The following is an 18223-nucleotide window of genomic DNA, read 5'->3' as shown; positions in this document are numbered from 1 at the left end:
GACAGATGGGTGCAATTGAGCAAACCCGAACATGCATGTCTCTCTCATGTGAGTGAGTGCATGAGACTTTATTCTCCTTATTTCCCCAGTGCAGTGAAATCTTTCTGGATAAAAGAAGTGGGCTAATGGAAGGAGAGACAGACCAAGTCCCAATGACATTGCCTGACCATTTTCACCTTCGCCATCAGCAGTCTCCCTCACAGCATTGGTGTGGGCAGGTAAGAAGAAAGCAAGGCCCTGAAAGAATATACATTGGAAAATGAGCAGTAATTTGATACTCTTGTGGAAGAGCATGACTCTTCGCCCCAGAAAGGCCAATGACACCTTTACTACAGCGTAAAGATCAAAGCCAGGGACTGTGAAACTGCCTCATGATGTTTCTCCCATGAGACCTGTGTCTGGATGTTTATATGGAACAAAACATGGAACAGAGGCAATAGTACTTGATGTGTCTTCAGCTGGGGCTTTGGATAAACTAAACTGATCTATATTCAGGGACTAATAATTAGGGTGTGTGGTTAGAGCGCGTCCTCTCTAGGGCCTGTTTTGGACTGTGGCTGGGCCACCAGCAGTCCTACTGGGCCTTTGCTTCCCCCACAAATTAAATATGTTACAGGGGTGGCACCAAGGGGTGACTTGGGAGGCCTTTAGTCCCCTCTACCTCTCTATAATCTCCATTAGATCTTCTCTGTTATTTGATATGGATGCTTTTCAGTTTCATATAGGACGCTGTAAGAACACAGCTTCAAGGCCTCCCTTCCGCCACATACTGCCTACTAGGCCCCTCTACGTAGTCACTGCCTCTGGGAGTGGCTAGAGGGAGAAGCCATAAACTGGGTCCTTTATGCAGACATTGGATGCTGGATGGAGCTGATTTACCACTGGCTCTTAGGGACAGACAAGTGACTCAGCCTAAGGCAGTTTGAATTTAAGTTTCCTATCACAACTAGAAAAGTCCTGATTAACACGCCCAGCCCTAGTCAATGGGCTGATTGAGAGATCGTCACATATCCCAAGAAAATCTCACAAGACTGGGAATTTTGTGGATCTGCTGGAAAGAGAAGCTGCCAGAAGCCCCACGTGAAAGGGATCTACTGAGAGTGAAGCTAATGGGAGGAAAAGTAGAGCCAAGCCACGGAGGGAAAGACAGATCAAGTTCCAATGACATTGCCTGAGTTCCTGAATTCAGTCATGCCTGACATCATCCTGACCTCTGCAGGTTTTAGCTATAGGAATCAGTAAATTATGTCTTACCCAAGGCAGTTTGAATTTGGGTTTCCTATTACTTGCAATTAGAAAAGTCCTAATTAATACATTGGGTTTTGCATCTCTGACTTATGTGGACTATTTCATTTTGAAGTTTAATGGAGATTGATGAATCCCGAGCTCTTTGTAAAGAGGGGAAAACTGAAATGGTGAGGTAAAATAATGAATTCCCCAGACCTGCTCCTCCAAAATCAAAGGAGAAAGTGATAGTTCTGAGTAATCAGCCAATCAATTAGTCTTTATCCTAGTATATACTGAAAACCTATTGTGCACCTTTAAGATACACAAAGTTTAAGACATGATTTCTCACCTGTTCTATGTCCCATCTAATTAGGAAAAATGATTTACAAACTAATGAATAGCAAGACAAAGAGTAGCTAAGAGCTAATGATGCGACACAGGCTATAAGCACTGTAGGAGTTCAGACAGGATTGCTGCTCCAGTCTCTACTCAAATTGTATAGACCAAAATTGCAAACGCGTAGCTGGCAGGCTGAAAATCTGGCTTTTCTGGCTTCAACCTTAAATTTGTTTTTCTAAAAAAGACAGGCATGGTGGTGCTCACCTGTAGTCCCAGCTACTCAGGAGACTGAAGCAGAAGGATCATTTGAGCCCAGGAGTTCAAGTCTGGCCTAGGCAACATAGCAAGACCCCCATCTCAAAAAAATAATTGTAGAAAAAAATATTTTTTTAATATAGCAAAGATTTCATATAAAAAAATCTAGATTTCAAACTTCTCTTTTAAAAATATCAAAGTCAGGCAACATTGGGCATATGTAATAGTCAGGATAAGCTAGGTTTTGCTGCGGTAACAAATATCCCCCCAAACTCATTGGCTTAACAAAAGAAAGGCTACTTCCCACTCACACAAGACAACTGTGGATTGAGGTGATTCTCCAGGGCAGCTGTCTTATAGATGATGCCTCAGTATTGATACCTTCATATCAACAAGTGCATTTACAGCCACCATGGCAGAGAAAAAGAAGTAGAGAGGGCCAAACACTAGCAGTGAAATCTTTCCTCCTGAAGTGACATACATCACTTTAGCTTACGTTTCATTGGCCAAAGCAAGTCACATGGCCATCCTTAATTTCAAAGATGCAAGGAATCTCAGTCCTCCCATGGACCATGGAGGAGAAAGGAACCAGAAAATAGCAAACAATTAATATCTGCCACAGCACACGCTTCCTTATGGCAACAATAGGCTGGAGCCCATTAGAAGCTGCGCCTTGAAATGGGACTTAAACACCCAGTTTGACAGTCTCCACCCAGCCTGCCTAGCCCTTGGGGGCATTCGATTTTGCAAGTCCTGGTAAAGATAAAGCCAATCTCAATATCAGTCTTTCAGATGTCCCTGGTGATCCGTGGAGTTATCACACAGTTTTCAAAAACAAATGTTTTGCTCTGCTTGAAACAAAAACTTATGACATGCAGAATTCTTACAACGAAAAGCAGGATGGTATCATGAAATCAAACATGAAGTTGAAACTAGCTGTTATTGTAGTCTGCAAATTACATAAACCTGTTTATGGTGATTTCTTCCTGTTGCTCTTCCCTCCATCAATCAAACACCCACCAGGAGAAACAAGCCTCCCAAGCTCTTCCCTGGAGTGGTAGTGACTTGGGAAGGGGGGCGGGGGGATGTCTAATTTAACATTTTGAAACATTTATATATATATATGAATATACATATATATAGATGTGTGTGTCTATGTAAATATTCAAGGCTAAAATATTTGAGAAGAAAACTTGTGAGCTAGGAATGGGAAGGCTTCTCTTCCAATGACCACCAATGAGAATGTTATAAAATATGTCTAAAGGTTTAAGAATAAATCAGCATCCATACAAATGCAGCCATCTCTTGGAAAAGCCTAGTGTCTTCTCTTTAATCTCCTAACACAATAAAGTTTTTGGAGGATGAAGAAATGGTAACTTCTCTGGTTAAAATGCTGGAGCAGGCTGAGTGTGGTGGCTCACACTTGTATCTAGCACTTTAGCTGGCCAAGGTAGGAAGCCAGCCTAGGAAACATAGCAACACCCTGTCTCTACAAAGACAAAAACAAAACAAAACAAAACTTATTAAAAACAAAAAACAAAAAAACGGGGCATGGTGACATGTGCCCATAGTCCAGCTATTCGGGAAGGTGAGGCAGGAGGATGGCTTGAGCCCAGGAGTCTGAAGGTCTGAAGTTACAGTGAGCTGTGACCACTCCACAGCACTCCAACCTAGGTGACAGAGTGAGACCACCCTGTCTCAAAAAAAAAAAAAAAAAAAAAAGGCCAGGTATGGTGGCTTATACCTGTAACCCTAGCACTTTGGGAGGCTGAGGCAGGAGGATTGTTTGAGCTCAGGAGTTCAAGAGCAACCCAGGCAATACAGTGAGATCCCATCTCTATTAAAAAAAAATGCTGGGGCAGGTGGATTTAGGGAGAGGAGGAGTATAGTTGATGTATGTTGTTCTCAGCATTCCTTTCTTTGGAGAACCACTTCTCTCCCTCTTCCCTGTGGCCCTGGAGGGGCCTCATTGCCCCCATCCAGATGTGAGGGGTGCAACCTGAATTGGCCAATTACAGTAGTCCATATCCAAGGCCATAGTGATTGGTTCAGGGATGAGCACATGACTCAAACAGGGCCAATTAGAGTGTTCCTTGAGATTTGACATCTAAATACCAAAGAAGAGAGGGGTTCCTTTCCTTTAAAATACCAGTGTATGAAGGTAGTTTGTGGCTGTGGATGGCCATTTTTTCTGTCATGTGACAAAAGCCTACCTGAGAAAGAAACCAACACAGAGAGTAAAAGAGAGCCAAGACATGGAAAAAGAGAAATAGGCATGAGATTATCATTTGAGTTCCTGAATCTCTAATATGCCATGAAAACATGCTGAATTGGTCTTAGAACTTCACAGTATTGGAGTTAATATAGCCCCTTTCTCTTTCTTGCTAAGGTGGTTTGAGTCAGGTTTTCTGACAATGGTCAATAAAAGAATGCTGAAGAATACGTGAATAAAATGACCCAAAGTCAAGCTTATAAAGGAGTGCTCAACTGACACCATGGAATTTTATCGGTTTGCTATTCTTGCCTCATCTATCACATGCCACTCAACCTCTGCGAGACTAAATACAGAACTGTACTGAGTGCCTTCTCACCACTCAGGATTCAGTTAGTCATTTAAATGACTTAGTCAGACAATCTTGTTTGAAGTTTGCTATGAGCCATGCACCACGTGCCACCCTATTTGAGGAGGCCAAGCAAAAACGAAGAGATCATCCCTGCCCATAAAGGATGACAGACTAGAGGCCCAAGAAGATGAATAATATTCATAAAAAATGGGGAAATGAGGACACGAGTGATTTAGGGAAAACCCGATGCATATGCATTCTGCTTCCAGAATATTCTGTTTTAAAATATGTCCTGAAAACACATGGAGAGAGGATAAAAGGCCCAGGTTGAGGATGTCATTGTGTAGGTCATCCATATATAGGGGGTTCCTGAAGTTGACACCAGGATCGTAAATCCTGATCAAACTTTTTTAGATGAAAGATGATGTTTTAGTCATATTAAATTTTAAATCATAGGTGATTAACAAATAAATCTTGGGTTAATAAATGAATGAATGAGTGAGGCCAGGCACAGTGGGTCATGCCTGTAATCCCAGCACTTCAAGAGGCCACGGTAGGAGAATCGCTTGAGGCCAGGAAATTGAGGTATGCCTGGGCAAGATAGCAAGATTCCATTTCTACGAAAATAAAATAGCCCATCGTGGCTGGGAGTGGTGGCTCACACCTGTAATCCCAACACGTTGGGAGGCCTAGGCAGGTGGATCACCTGAAGTCAGGAGTTTGAGACTAGCCTGGCCAACATGGTGAAACCCTGGCTCTACCAAAAAATACAAAAATTAGCTGGGCATGGTGCCACGCACCTGTAATCCCAGCTTCTGGGAAGGCTGAGGTGGGTGAATCACTTGAACCCAGGAGGCAGAGGTTGCAGTGAACCAAGATTGTATCACTGCACTGCAGACTGGATGACGGAGTGAGACCCTGTCTCAAAAAACAAAAACAAAAACAAGCCAGGTGTGGTGGCACACACCTGTAGTTGCAGCGACTTGGGAAGCTGAGACAGGAGGATCATCTGAACCCAGGAGTTTGAGGCTGCAGGGAGCTATGATTGCACCACTGCACTCCAGCCTGGACTACAGAGCAAGACCCTATGCTTTAAATAAATAAGTAAATAAATATATAAATAAATAAACAGAAGCTAGTCTAGAACTCAGTGTTAGGAGATAAAGGAGTTAGGAGACAAAAGGTGTCCTAGAAGATCAAAGAAAGAAAGGCACAATCACAAAATCGCAAGTCTCCTCAAATCCCTTCTCCTTTAACATGGGCTTCCCAACTATCATGAAAGTCAAACCAGGTTGTCAGAGATAAGATCTGAGATGAGTTTGTGGTATTTGCTCAGATCTGAAAGAGCACATTATAGCTATAAAAATGTACAGTCTAGAGAGGCCTCAAGTTATTTTTAAGAGAGGGTTTAATCTGAAAATACATGCATTAGATATTATACTACAAAGATGTTTTCACTTTGCACTCACACAATGCTGCTTCTAGGAAAACCGAAGACCCTTCTCCACTTTTTTCTTTCTTCTTCATCCCCGCCTCCCACTCCCAGAAGATGTTGCTATATAGGTTGGTTAGATTCTTCCATAAAATGTTTGGGGCTGGGTGTGGTGGCTCACACCTGTAATCCCAGCACTTTTGGAGGCTGGGGTGGATGGATCACCTGAGGTCAGGAATTTGAGGCCAGCCTGATCAACATGGTGAAACCCCATCTCTACTAAAAATACCAAAAATATTAGCCAGACATGGTGGCAGGTGCCTGTAATCCCAGCTACTCGGGAGGCTGAGGCAGGAGAATAGCTTGAACCCAGGAGGTGAAGGTTGCAGTGGGATGAGATCACGCCATTGCACTCCAGCCTGGGCAACAAGAGCGAAACTCCATCTCAAAAAAAAAAAAAAGAGTTTGGGCCTCAGTTTCCTCAACAGTTAAATGTGGACAATAATGGTGCCTACATTAGAGGGTTTATGTGAAGATTAAATACGATCTTATGAAGCACCATATCGATACCTGCCACAAGCCCAATACATTTGGCTGTGTTCATCACCACCACCACCATCACCATCATAACCATCAACATTATGGTTCAGTCAGCTCAAGTCCCCTACTTTGTCACATTCTCAGATGGGTCAAACCCACAGGGATTTCTCCCTCTTCTGACCTTAACTAGCATTTCCCTTCTAACATCTAATCATATGCCATTTAAAATTTTTCTCCTTATTTCACATATGCATTATCATTCCAACATGCTTGAAGTTATCAGTAGGGACAGTATCTTAAAATTTTTAAACTCCTATAGCACCTACCATGTGCTGAGCTTATGTTTGGCACTCAATGTGCCAAATATATGATTGCATTTATTTAAATAAAAATGGAAGGAAATAATTTCTTTTGTATCCCTGATAATGTTGAAAGCAGTCTGGGCTCTTGGCACTTAAAGAATACTTGTTGAACAGATGCTTGTTGAGCAGAGATGTAATTATCAGTCACACCTTATGCAGCACAAACTTGTAGAATATTAAAGCAAGGAAGAGGCCATATTTTACAGATGAGGAAATTGAGGTCCCCACTGATGACACAGATCTCACTGAACAAAAGTTACGGTGGAAATAATTCTCAGGACTCTTTTTCTGCTATGCATTTTGAAACAACCACCAATAAAAAGTTATTTCAGCAAATGTTTATTGAAGGGGAAAAAAAGTCCCTTTAGGTTTTCTGCGGGAGGTAGCGTTTCCTCTTACACTCAACAATTTGGTGGTGTGGTAGAGAGAGGTGTAGGGAGGAGCCAAGGAGGCCCCTATGACTGGGCTGTTGTGTGGGCCTAGGCGGGGGAGGGGTGGGATTTTCACTTCTTGGAAGGCTCTTCCAGCTCCAGGCAATCCGGGCCAGGTTTTGACACCTGCATGTCTCAGCACCCTGCCCTAAGTCAGCCAAAGTGTACCTTCTAGAGAGCCGCCCTCCCCGCTGAGTCCCTGGGCTCCTGGAAACTCACCCCCTGAGACCAGAAAAGGCCCCCACACTCGGAACTGGAGGAATTGGCTCTCCTTAAAAAACGAGGATATGATTTTGCAATTAGAATGCACTCCTGTAAGAGGAGACACCTCTGCGCTGGCCTCAGGGGTGAGCTGGAGGTGGGAGGTGGGCGCTGAGGGCGGTCAGAAGGCCTCTGGAGGGGACCTTGGGACAAGGGCTTCTTTGGTAGCCCTGGCCAGGTTCACAGGCTTCCTTTCAGGTTTTGTGCCCACGATTCCCCCACCCATCTCCTCCCGCCAGCGTTTCTCTATCTCTTAAATACACCTTCCTAATCCTCTCCTTCCTCCTTTTTAAAGCCTGCCTTTCCTTTCAAATACTTCCTCAAATGCCAGCTTGTTATGTTTGTGCCCTGCCGTGTACGATCCTTCCCCAAGAGCTCTGAGAGTATATTTCAGACCACAGAGTTGGATTTTTATTCATTCCTTCATTCAATCAGTCATTCATTCATTCAATAAATATTTGATTATTTCTATGTGCAGGGCTCACAGCATCATGAAATGATGAGAAAGACTGGCCCAGTCCTTAGGTGGATGAATAATTAGCTAATTAACTAAATAATTATAAGCATAAAAGGGAGTTTTGAGGGGTGTTAAGAGACAGGTAGAAAAACAATTGGATCATTGGAAACTTGAAAAGAAAAATTTAAAAATAATAGTTAAAAATAAATAAATAAAAACCATTGGAACCAGCCTTCCTCCCTTTGTCGGAAACTCTTATCAAATCAGCTTGGTGCCCTGGGACTATCCCACCCCACTGGCACAGGGGCAGTTACCCTTTTAAAAGCTCTTCCTACATGGCCTGGCACAGTGGCTCACACCTGTAATTTCAGCACTTTGGGAAGTCAAGGTGGGAGGGTCATTTGAGGTCAGGAGTTGGAGACTAACCTAGGCAACATAGCAAGACTCTGTCTCCACAAAAAATAAACTTTAAAAAGTTAGGGGGCAAAAAAAGAATAAAAAGTCATCCTAAGTAACTTGTTTTGGGGCAAAGAAATTCCTTCTACCTTTCCTTCTTCCCACAGGTCAGAGTTTCAGAGCTAGAGGGGGTCTTTTCAGACTCCACTGCCCAGCCATAATTCTTCCAGACCCATTGGCCCTCTTGGTGTCTCAGATTGGCCATTTACACAGTTTTCACATGTCTGGTCTTTTAAGATTAATGTATCATACAAGGCAGTAGAATACAGTGGTAAAGAGTGTGGACTCTGGGACTAGACTGCCTCTGTGTGCATCCTGTCTCCGATGCTTACTAGCTGTGTGGCCTTGGGCAAGTTACTTAACCTCTACATGCTCAATTTCATCATCATTAAAATGGAGTGTGTATGATAATACCCAATCCATAGGAGTGTCATGAAGGTTTAATGAGTTCCTGCCCACTTGGAACAGTGCTTACCACATAGTAAGGGCTCAGGAAGGCAGCTCTTGGATGCTGTGGTTTGGCCCTCCCCCAGCAAGATGTCCAGCCATGGCTCCTAAAACTCAGCCTGGCTCGGAGTCTCAGGCTGCTGCTTGCCTAGGAGGAGAGGCTGAAACTTTTTTCAAGGGACAAGCTGCTGGCAGTAAGACTGCCTGGATGCTAAATAAACAAAGGCACTGAAAGATATGTTGTCTCTAACACCAGGCGCCTCCCCAACTCTCCATTGCTCAATGAGAAGGGAGCCCAGAGACCTAGTTTTAACCCATTTATGCCAGAAGTTGCAATTTTTTTGTGTGAAAAATTAGAACTTAGCAATGACTTTGAGCAGTAGAATATAAATAACTCCCATAAGCTTAGTGTTCCAGTAATGGAACACTAGGCATAAATGGGGTAAGCAGGGCTCTCACTTACACCTGACTTCTTCTGTGACTCTATAAACAAAGATCATTTCTATGCTTCAATTCCATTTTTTAATGACAGAGAATAATATTTGTAGAATCATGGAGTTTGAATGAACATTGGTCTTAGACATTCCATATTACAACATCCTAATTTTCTTTTTTTTTTTTCACCCTGTTGACCAGGACCCTTAATTTTCCATCTAGGAAACTGAGAGCCATAAAAGTCATATAACATAGGCAGCCTGGGGTGGTGGAAAGAGTGCTAGATTTAAATCCCAGGGCCACGGGTTCTTCTCTGAGATTCATTATCCCCTTTGGTAAAGGGGAGGGTAGTGATTCCTACCGTGTAGGGTCACCGTCAGGACTAAATAAGATCAAACATGGATGTGCCTAACCCCAGGGCTACTTGTGGTTGGGTAGGGACTGAATAAAGGCATTTCCCAATGTTGCTTGACTGGTTGGTAATCCCTTCCTTACCTTTTTCATAAGGTTTCCAAAAGAATAAGGCAAAGCAAAGAAGAAAGACTTCTTTGAGGTCCATGTGTAAAAACTTAGTTTCTGGTTCTTGGAGGTTTCTCTTTTGGGACTAGGCCTCTCCAAGAAGAAAGGGCTACCATTATCAGTGGAAAGTGAGATGACACCACTAGACCTTCTGTCAGAAGAAGTCTTTGGAGTTGCCTTTTGGGGACATCCATTCCTTGGGTTTGTTGTTGTTGTTGTTTGAGACAGGATCTCACTCTATTGCCCAGGCTGGAGTGAAGTAGCGTGATCTTGGCTCACAGCAACCTCCACCTCCCAGGTTCAAGGGATTCTCCCACCTCAGCCTCCCAAGTAGCTGGAGCTACAGGCACGCGCCACCATGCCCAGCTGATTTTTGTACTTCTTGGTAGAGATGGGTTTCACCATGTTGGCCAGGCTGGTCTTGAACACCTGACCTCAGATGATCCGCCTGCCTCGGCCTCCAAAAGTGTTGGGATTACAAGCGTGAGCTGCCATGCCCGGCCACTCCTTGGGTTTTTACAGGTTGTGGCCAAATGAATCTTAGTTCAAGTATGACTTCTTGGTCTTTTGGGTCAAGGTCGACTGTAATACCTGCTCTTAATTATATTAATACCTGGTTCTTTATCTGAAAACAGCATATCTCAATTTAGGTTCTTGGGGCCTAGAAAGTATGTGTGCTTTAAAAGGAAACCCTAAATCACCCATGCAAACTACTTGTATTGATATGCATATGTATAAATCCCAAGCACAATTACGGCATTAGAGCTATTTGGGAAAATGTTCCATCAATATTAGATGCATTTAAAGTAAGCAACAGAACATCAGAGTTCATCGAGGGTTCTCAACTAATATCTCAGAGGCAGTGGTGCCCCTGGGAAGGTGATTCCCTGATGATATGATCCCCTGAAGACTGAACACCCATCTTGGCCTAGTCTAGGACTGAGCTTTCTTCCCCAGAGGGACATCAGAAGCAGCACAATGCTTGACTACTTAAGAGAAGAAGGGGAATTGGGGTCTCTACCAAGGCACTCAATCAAATAAGACATGGGTATATCACTGTTTTTCCTGCCTAGTCTGTTGTCATGGGCCCGTCAAGAGGTATTTTCTCTGAGCCTCAGAACATGGGTAGATTTGAAAGCTCTGACTCTGAAAAAGGTCTTCCACCTCAACACAGTGGAGAGAATTAGTCCTTGTCTGGTGTCTGACTGTCCATCCTGAGTGCAAGGGATTGCTCTGTCTAAAAGGTAGTGACAGCCAATCAATTGGAATCAGCTCTTAAAAAGGTCCACTTGTTAAATGATAACTAATACTGGTTGACCGCTTAGCACTATGCTACATGCTTTAGATTTATTAATTCACTTAATCCTCACAGAAACTTGCAGCGCAGGCACTATTATTATCCCTATTTTACAGATGAGGAAACTGAGGCACAGAATGTTTAGCTAACTTGTTGATGGTCACAGCTAGTTATAAGTCAGAGCCAGGACTCAAACCCAGGGAGTGTAGCCCCAAAGCCTGTGCTCTTGATTGCACATAATACAGCATTTTTGGTTGCTTGTTTGTTTTATTTTAAATTGACATTGTTTCTTAGAGCAATTTTAAAGCAAAATTGAATGGAAGGTATAGAGATTTCCCACATACCCCTGTCTCCCCCATTACCAACATCCCCCACCACAGTGGTAACATTTGTTACAACAGATAAACCTACATGAACACATCATCACTCAAAGCTCACAGCTTCATTAGGGTTCATTCTTTGTGTTACCTTGTATGGGTTTAGGCAAATGTATAATGACACGTATCCACCACTGTAGCATCATACAGAATAATTTCATTGCCAAAAAACAATCCTCTGTTCTCTGCCAGTTCATCCCTTCCTTTCTCCTAACCATGGCAACCACACTGATCCTTTTACTTCTCCTTTTACTGCCTTTTCTAGAATGTCACACAGTTGGAATTATACAGTTTGTAGCCTTTACAAACTGGCTTTTGTCACTTAGTAATATGCATTTACAGCTCCTCTATGTCTTTTTTTTTTTTTTTCTTAAGACGGAGTCTCGCTCTGTCACCCAGGCTGGAGTGCAGTGGCGTGATCTTGGCTCACTGCAAGCTCCGCCTCACGGGTTCACGCCATTCTCCTACCTCAGCCTCCCAAGTAGCTGGTACTACAGGCATCCGCCACCACGCCCAGCTAATTTTTTGTATTTTTAGTAGAGACGGGGTTTCACTGTGTTAGCCAGGATGGTCTCGATCTTCTGACCTCATGATCCACCTGCCTCGGCATCCCCTCTATGTCTTTTCATGGCTAGATACCTCATTTATTTCTTAGCACAAATAATAGTTCATTGTCTGGAGGTACCACAGTTTATTTATGTACTCACCTACTAAAGGATATCTTGGTTGCTTGTGAGTTTTTGGTAATTGTAAAGAAAGCTGCTATAAGCATCCGTGTGCAGGTTTTTGTGTGGATCTAAGTTTTCAATCCCTTTGGGTAAATACCAAGGAGCACAACTGCTGTATCATAGGTTTAGTTTGGCAAAAACTTGCCAAATCATCTTCCAAAGTAAGTGACCATATCAGCTTGCATTCCCACCCGCAATGAATGGTGAGTTCCTGTTGCTCCATGTCCTTACCAGCATTTGGTGCTGTCAGTGTTCTGTATTTTGACCATTGTAATAGATGTGTAGTGGTATCTCACTGTTATTTTAATATTCATTTCCCTGATGACATATGATGTTGAGCATCTTTTTATATGCTCATTTGCCATCTATATACCTTCTTTGGTGAGGTGTCTGTTCAGGCCTTTTGCCCATTTTTTAACTGAATTGTTCATTTTCTGATCATTGAGTTTTACAGTACAGTGTTTTTAGGGGCGTGCTTATGGAAGTCATAGAATATCATGGATGAGAGGACTCCAAAATCATCCAGCCCATTTCCCTCATTTTACATATGTGAAAAGTAAGCCTCAGAAACACAGAGGTAAAGCTGATACCAACGCCCACGAGTTCTGTGCCCCTTCAGCAGAGTGCATGTGATGGGGCCATTTGCTTGGTGAGCAGTTAGTGCCCGGGTACAGGAGTCACACCTGGCCGTCTGTCTGTCCTTCCCCCATACAGTGCCTGGCACACGTTCAGTGAGTGTGTGGGGGAGGAAGGAAGGAAGGAATGACCTTCCTCTGCCATCTATGTTCCCTTTCCAAACATCTGGCCCTTCTGACCTCTGCTCTAACCAGTGAGAGGAGAGAAGAGAATTAACATTCTAGATGTTCCACGGTGCAATGGTGGGGGCAGAGGCCAGGCCAGTGTAATTTTTTTTTTTTTTTTTTTTTTTCTGAAACTGAGTCTCGCTCTATCGCCCAGGCTGGAGTGTTGTGGCATGATCTTGGCTCACTGCAACCTCCACCTCCCGGGTTCAGTTGATTCTTGTGCCTCTGCCTCCTGAGTAGCTGGGATTACAGGCACCCACCACCACACCTGGCTAATTTTTGTGTTTTTAGTAGAGACAGGGTGTCACCATATTGGCCAGGCTGGTCTTGAACACCAGACCTCAAGTGATCTGCCCACCTCGGCCTCCCAAAGTGCTGGGATTACAGGCGTGCACCACTGTGCCTGGACTAGTGTAATTCTTAACCTTGCTGTGCACCAGCATCACCTATGGACCCTGTTAAAAACTGGATGCCAGAGCCCATCTCTAGGCATTCTGATTCCATACATCATTTTCATGTTTGCTGTGTCCCAGGTCCTGGGCTAATCCCTTTAAACATGTTATCCTAGTTAATCCCTTCTCATGCAATTCTTTGATATGACCTTGTTATCACCCTCACTCTGCAAATGAGGAAACTGGAGTTCAGAAAGGTTAAGGAACTCATCCAGGGTTACACACCTAGTTTCTGTTGGAGCCAAGATACAAATAAAAAGAACCCAACTGCTGTTAGAGTTGCTGGCCGGCCTCTCTCCTGCACATGCACACACACTGAGATCTTTACACTCAACCCTGTGCAACCCTGCATTGTGAGCCCCTGAGCAGCAAATGGCAGGGAGCACCAGATCATTCTACAGGGGCCCTGAGAGCTCGACATGAACACCAGCCCCTGCATTCTAATTTGCAACCATTCAGAGAAAGCCCTCATTCTTTTATTTTAAAAAATATTTAAGTCAATTTCCAAATTGAAGTATAATATACAAACCAAAAAGCACACAAATCTCAAGTGTATAGCTCAATGAATTTTCACAAAGTGGACATACCTGGTATGTTAGTCCGTTCAAGCTGCCATAACAGAATACCATGGACTCAGTGGCTTATAAACAACGGAAATGTATTTCTCATCATTCTGGAGGCTGGGAAGTCCAAGATCAAAGTGCCAGAAGATTTGGTGTCTGGTGAGAGCCCACTTCCTGGCTTATAGTTGGCCATCTTCTCCCTGTGTCCTCACATGGTAGAAGGAGAGAGCTCTCCAGGGTCTCTCTCTCTCTCTCTCTCTTTTTTTTTTTTTTTTGAGACAGAGTCTTGCTCTGTCACCCAGACTGGAGTGCAGTGGCCCGATCTTGGCTCACTGTAACCTCCACCATATTGGTCAGGCTGGTCTTGAACTCCTGACCTCAAGTGATCTGCCCACCTCGACCTCCCAAAGTGCTGGGATTATAGGCATGAGCCACTGCACCCGGGTTGTGGTCTCTTTTAAAAGGGCATTAATCCCATTCATGAGGACGGAGCCCTCATGAGCCAGTCACCTACCAAAGGCCCTACTTCCTAATACCATCACTTTGGGGGTTAAGATTTCAACATGGGAATTTGGGGAAACGAACATTCAGTCTCTAGCACCTGGTAACCCACGCCACTTATTTTTGGTACGATGTTATCACTGTGATTGGGAGGCATCTCCAGTTATCTTAAGGGGTTCCATTGAAGAATTTAAAGCAACCACTTTTTAAATTGAATTTCGTGTCACGGATAACTGTCCTTTTACAGAAAGGATATTACAAAAACAAAAGAAAAAGCAAGTAGCAATAACAACAAAAGCAACAGAGCATTGCAAGTCTAAAAAGACTGGAAATCACTACATTCCTATTTTAAATAAAATGTGAACTTTTTAGGTGTCAGGTTGATATTCATTCCCATACTTAGACCAGGCATGGTGGCTCACACCTAAAATCCTAGCACTTTGGGAGGCCAAGGCAGGAGAATCACTTGAGCCCAGGAGATCAAGACCAGCAACACAGGAAGACCTCATCTCTACAAATAACTTTTTAAAAATTATCCAGGTGTGGCCTGTGGTCCCAGATAGTTGGGAGGCTGAGCCAGGAGGATCACTTGAGCCAGGGAGGTTGAGGATGCGGTGGACCACAATCACGCAACTGCACTCCAGCCTGAGCAACAGAGCGAGACCCTGCCTCCAAATTAATTAATTAATTAAAATTTAAAAATATATTCCAAATACTTAAATTATGGAAGGGGTGCCTCTTCACCTTTAAACAAATTGGTTTTCTTCCCAGGTCATTCAATGCAGAAGTGGCAGTGAAGGGGAAGACCCCACCACCTGGAGCCTTGTTTAAATTTCCTATGGTTAAGTTTATCCATCTCACCATGTATGAGTGGCTCTGCTCGCAGAGGTCAGCCAGAAAGGCAGGATGCTAATGGTTCCAGCCCAGGCTCAACAATCAGACAAGCTGGGCTCAAGTCCAGGTTCTACCACAGCCCAGCTCAGTGACCCTGGGCAAGCCACTTCATTTCCACGAACATCAGTGCCCTCGTGTGTGAAATGAGTCCTTGTGTGTACCCTCTGTGATCGTAGTGAGGATAAATGAGGCATGTCAAGTGTTTATTACAACGCCCAGCAGGTTGATAAACTACTCCCTAGTCGCTATTATGATTCCTGCGTCCTATATCATGGAAAATATGCAGGCAAAGAGGGTAGTCCATGTGGATTCAGCATCAAGGCAGGGTGGAAGGGAGACAGTGAAGGGAAATTCATGGAATAAATTCCTACCTACAGGGGATGTTTGTCACTTGCCTTCAGGCCCTGAGTCAGATATCACTGATGCTTGGAAAATATTGAAGGGGCAAGTTTATTACTGCAGGTCAGCAAAGAGGTTTCCGTGTTGAGTCAGAAATAAAAATGTTGATTCCTGGGTTGAATCCTCGAAGCCTACAGTGTCAAAGCCAGTAATAGGGTGGTCCCTTAATCTAGAGGGTCTCTCAACCCAGTCTAAATCAACACTGTCAGCCAGGAAGTTACAGCTTGTCTTCAGAAACACTCAGATCAGCATAAGATTGGCTCAAGGACGGGTTGCCATGACAACCAGGGGTCTGTTTGAACCTCCCCTCCCTGCCACACACACACACACACACACACACACACACACACACCACTACTCAGGCCTATCTTGCCAAGTGCCTGGCTCTCAGAGCCACAGAAGCTGGGGTCCTGTAGGTAGAAGAGAGCATGTGTCCCTACCCATTCTGCCACTCTGCACAGCACTTGAAGCTCACAGCTCCCCAGGAGCCTTATTAAACTGTACTTGATGGAGCTGAAGGCACTCTCAGGATAATTGCTCTCTCAAAATAGCTCGCTGGAAATGATCAGCTGTGGGGCCCCCAGGAATCAGGTGGGAAGCTAAACTTGGGCTCATCGAAGCACCAGGGAGAAGGGGTCCTCAGTGAATCAAACACCTTCATTCTACCCCTGTCTGTCCTGTCCCCTCAATGTCCTCCCGTAGAACTGGCCTACTAAACTCTCCCCACTCTGGTGTTAGAAAATAAAAGTTTAGGGGATTCTATTTCCCAGGGGCTTTGCATACTAATGGCTCTTGAAAATTAAAATACTTTCAGCCTCAAGGAAGAAATCTCTTAATAGGGGAATTTCAGACTCCCTGGAAATGGTGACAGACAGGGGTGGGAGTAGGAAGCAGGTGGGAAATGATTCAGGGACACAGTGAGAAACCCCTTTACCCAGAAGACTACAGTTCAGGTTTAAAAGTCCAACGGGTCTGGGTTTGAGTCCTTCCTATGTGACTTTGACTAGGAACCTCAGTTCTCATGTCTATAAAATGGGGCCATAACACTTAACTTGTATGGCTGTTAGTACGAAGTCTGACACAGTATCTCAAGGCCTCAAGGTAGGACCAGCCAAGAACACTATTGTGGACCCCCAGCCAAGGACCACAGTTGGTCTGACAGTCGGGGCCCGGACCAGGCTGTTCATCAGTAGAACTATGTCCTGCTACAGGAGTAGACAATGGTGGAGAGAGGGGCCTGAAAGAGGAGCAAATTAAATAGCCAATGCAGGGATGCAATTATAAGTTGTTGGTGTTTTTTTCTCCCAATGGAGGAGGCTGAGAAAACTTGAGAGCACTGAACACTCAGAGTAGAAAGAACGAGAGGAGGCGCCAAAGAGGGCAGAGACAGGGAAGAGGGAGGACACCTGCCCAGTCAGTCACTCCCTGGCCTGGGACTCCCAAGACAGAAGCACTGCCAAGTAAAATGGGTCAAGGGAAGAGAAGGCAGCTGACAAAAGACTTGCTGTCTCAGCAGGATGTCTCAGGCATGGCAGTGGCCAGTTTTAATATGAATGATGTATGGCCGCCCATACCACAAAGCTATCGACTGCTGCTCTAGCTAAAATGGGCTGGCTCTTATAAAACCAGTGTAGCTGCTAGTCACAGGGGTTGCTGAGCTAGGAAGAAGAATCCCAGTCAATTTGGGGGAGATCTAGATTTGAGACCAGCCCCCTAGGCCCCCCACTCCACCACTTGGTAGGGCCATTAAATCATGGTCTGCTAATCCCTTCCCAGGGAGGAGTCAAGGCACAGCAGCCTCTTTAACACGAAGGTTTCAGGAGAAGCAGAAAGGCCTAGAGCACTATGGGGTCGCTGTCATGGGCAAAATCAGCTACCTCCCAGCAGGGAGAGGAGAGACCCCAGGCCCCACAGGCCAGGCCCTGCAGCCAGACTGGGTCCCTGCCTTCCATAATTGTTTGTGGGAGGCCTTTGCACCCTCTGCCTAGATTTCTCTTCCTCTGAGTCCTCACTCTTCACCTCTACCCCCTTTAGTCTGGCTAACTCCTCACGCTTCAGATTTCAGTTCTGGAGGCACTTCCTCAGGGAGACCTTTTCTGACCACCACCCACCGTGACATTCGTCAATTCATGGACACTCTGTACACCGGGGATCTCCACTCTATGGCTGTTGCCACAGTTGGAATTCTTTGTGTAGATTTTTTTTTTTTTGAGACGGAGTCTCACTCTGTCACCCAGGCTGGAGTGCAGTGGCATGATCTTGGCTCACTGCAAGCTCCACCTCCCGGGTTCACGCCATTCTCCTGCCTCAGCCTCTCAAGTAGCTGGGACTACAGGCACCCGCCACCACGCCTGGCTAATTTTTTGTATTTTTAGTAGAGACGGGGTTTCACCGTGTTAGCCAGGATGTTTTCGATCTCCTGACTTCGTGATCTGCCAGCCTTGGCCTCCCAAAGTGCTGGGATTACAGGCATGAGCCACCGCG

General features: G+C 44.6%; 1 protein-coding gene and 1 long non-coding RNA gene across 4 annotated transcripts in view; one reads left to right on the top strand and one right to left on the bottom strand.

The window, feature by feature from the left end:
• JDP2 (Jun dimerization protein 2) overlaps positions 1–18223 on the bottom strand; it is a 135182-nt gene that overhangs the window by 43665 nt on the left and 73294 nt on the right. The gene's annotated exons all lie outside the window — the stretch shown is intronic.
• Positions 94–1334, top strand: LOC134728906 (uncharacterized). Its single transcript, XR_010109769.1, has 2 exons — positions 94–218; positions 716–1334. It is a non-coding gene; the product is annotated as an uncharacterized LOC134728906 (long non-coding RNA).

This window comes from Pan paniscus, chromosome 15 (genome assembly GCF_029289425.2).
Source record: "Pan paniscus chromosome 15, NHGRI_mPanPan1-v2.0_pri, whole genome shotgun sequence".
NCBI lineage: Eukaryota > Metazoa > Chordata > Mammalia > Primates > Hominidae > Pan > Pan paniscus.
Note: the sequence above shows the minus strand (reverse complement) of the source record. Positions and strands in the feature narration are given on the sequence as shown.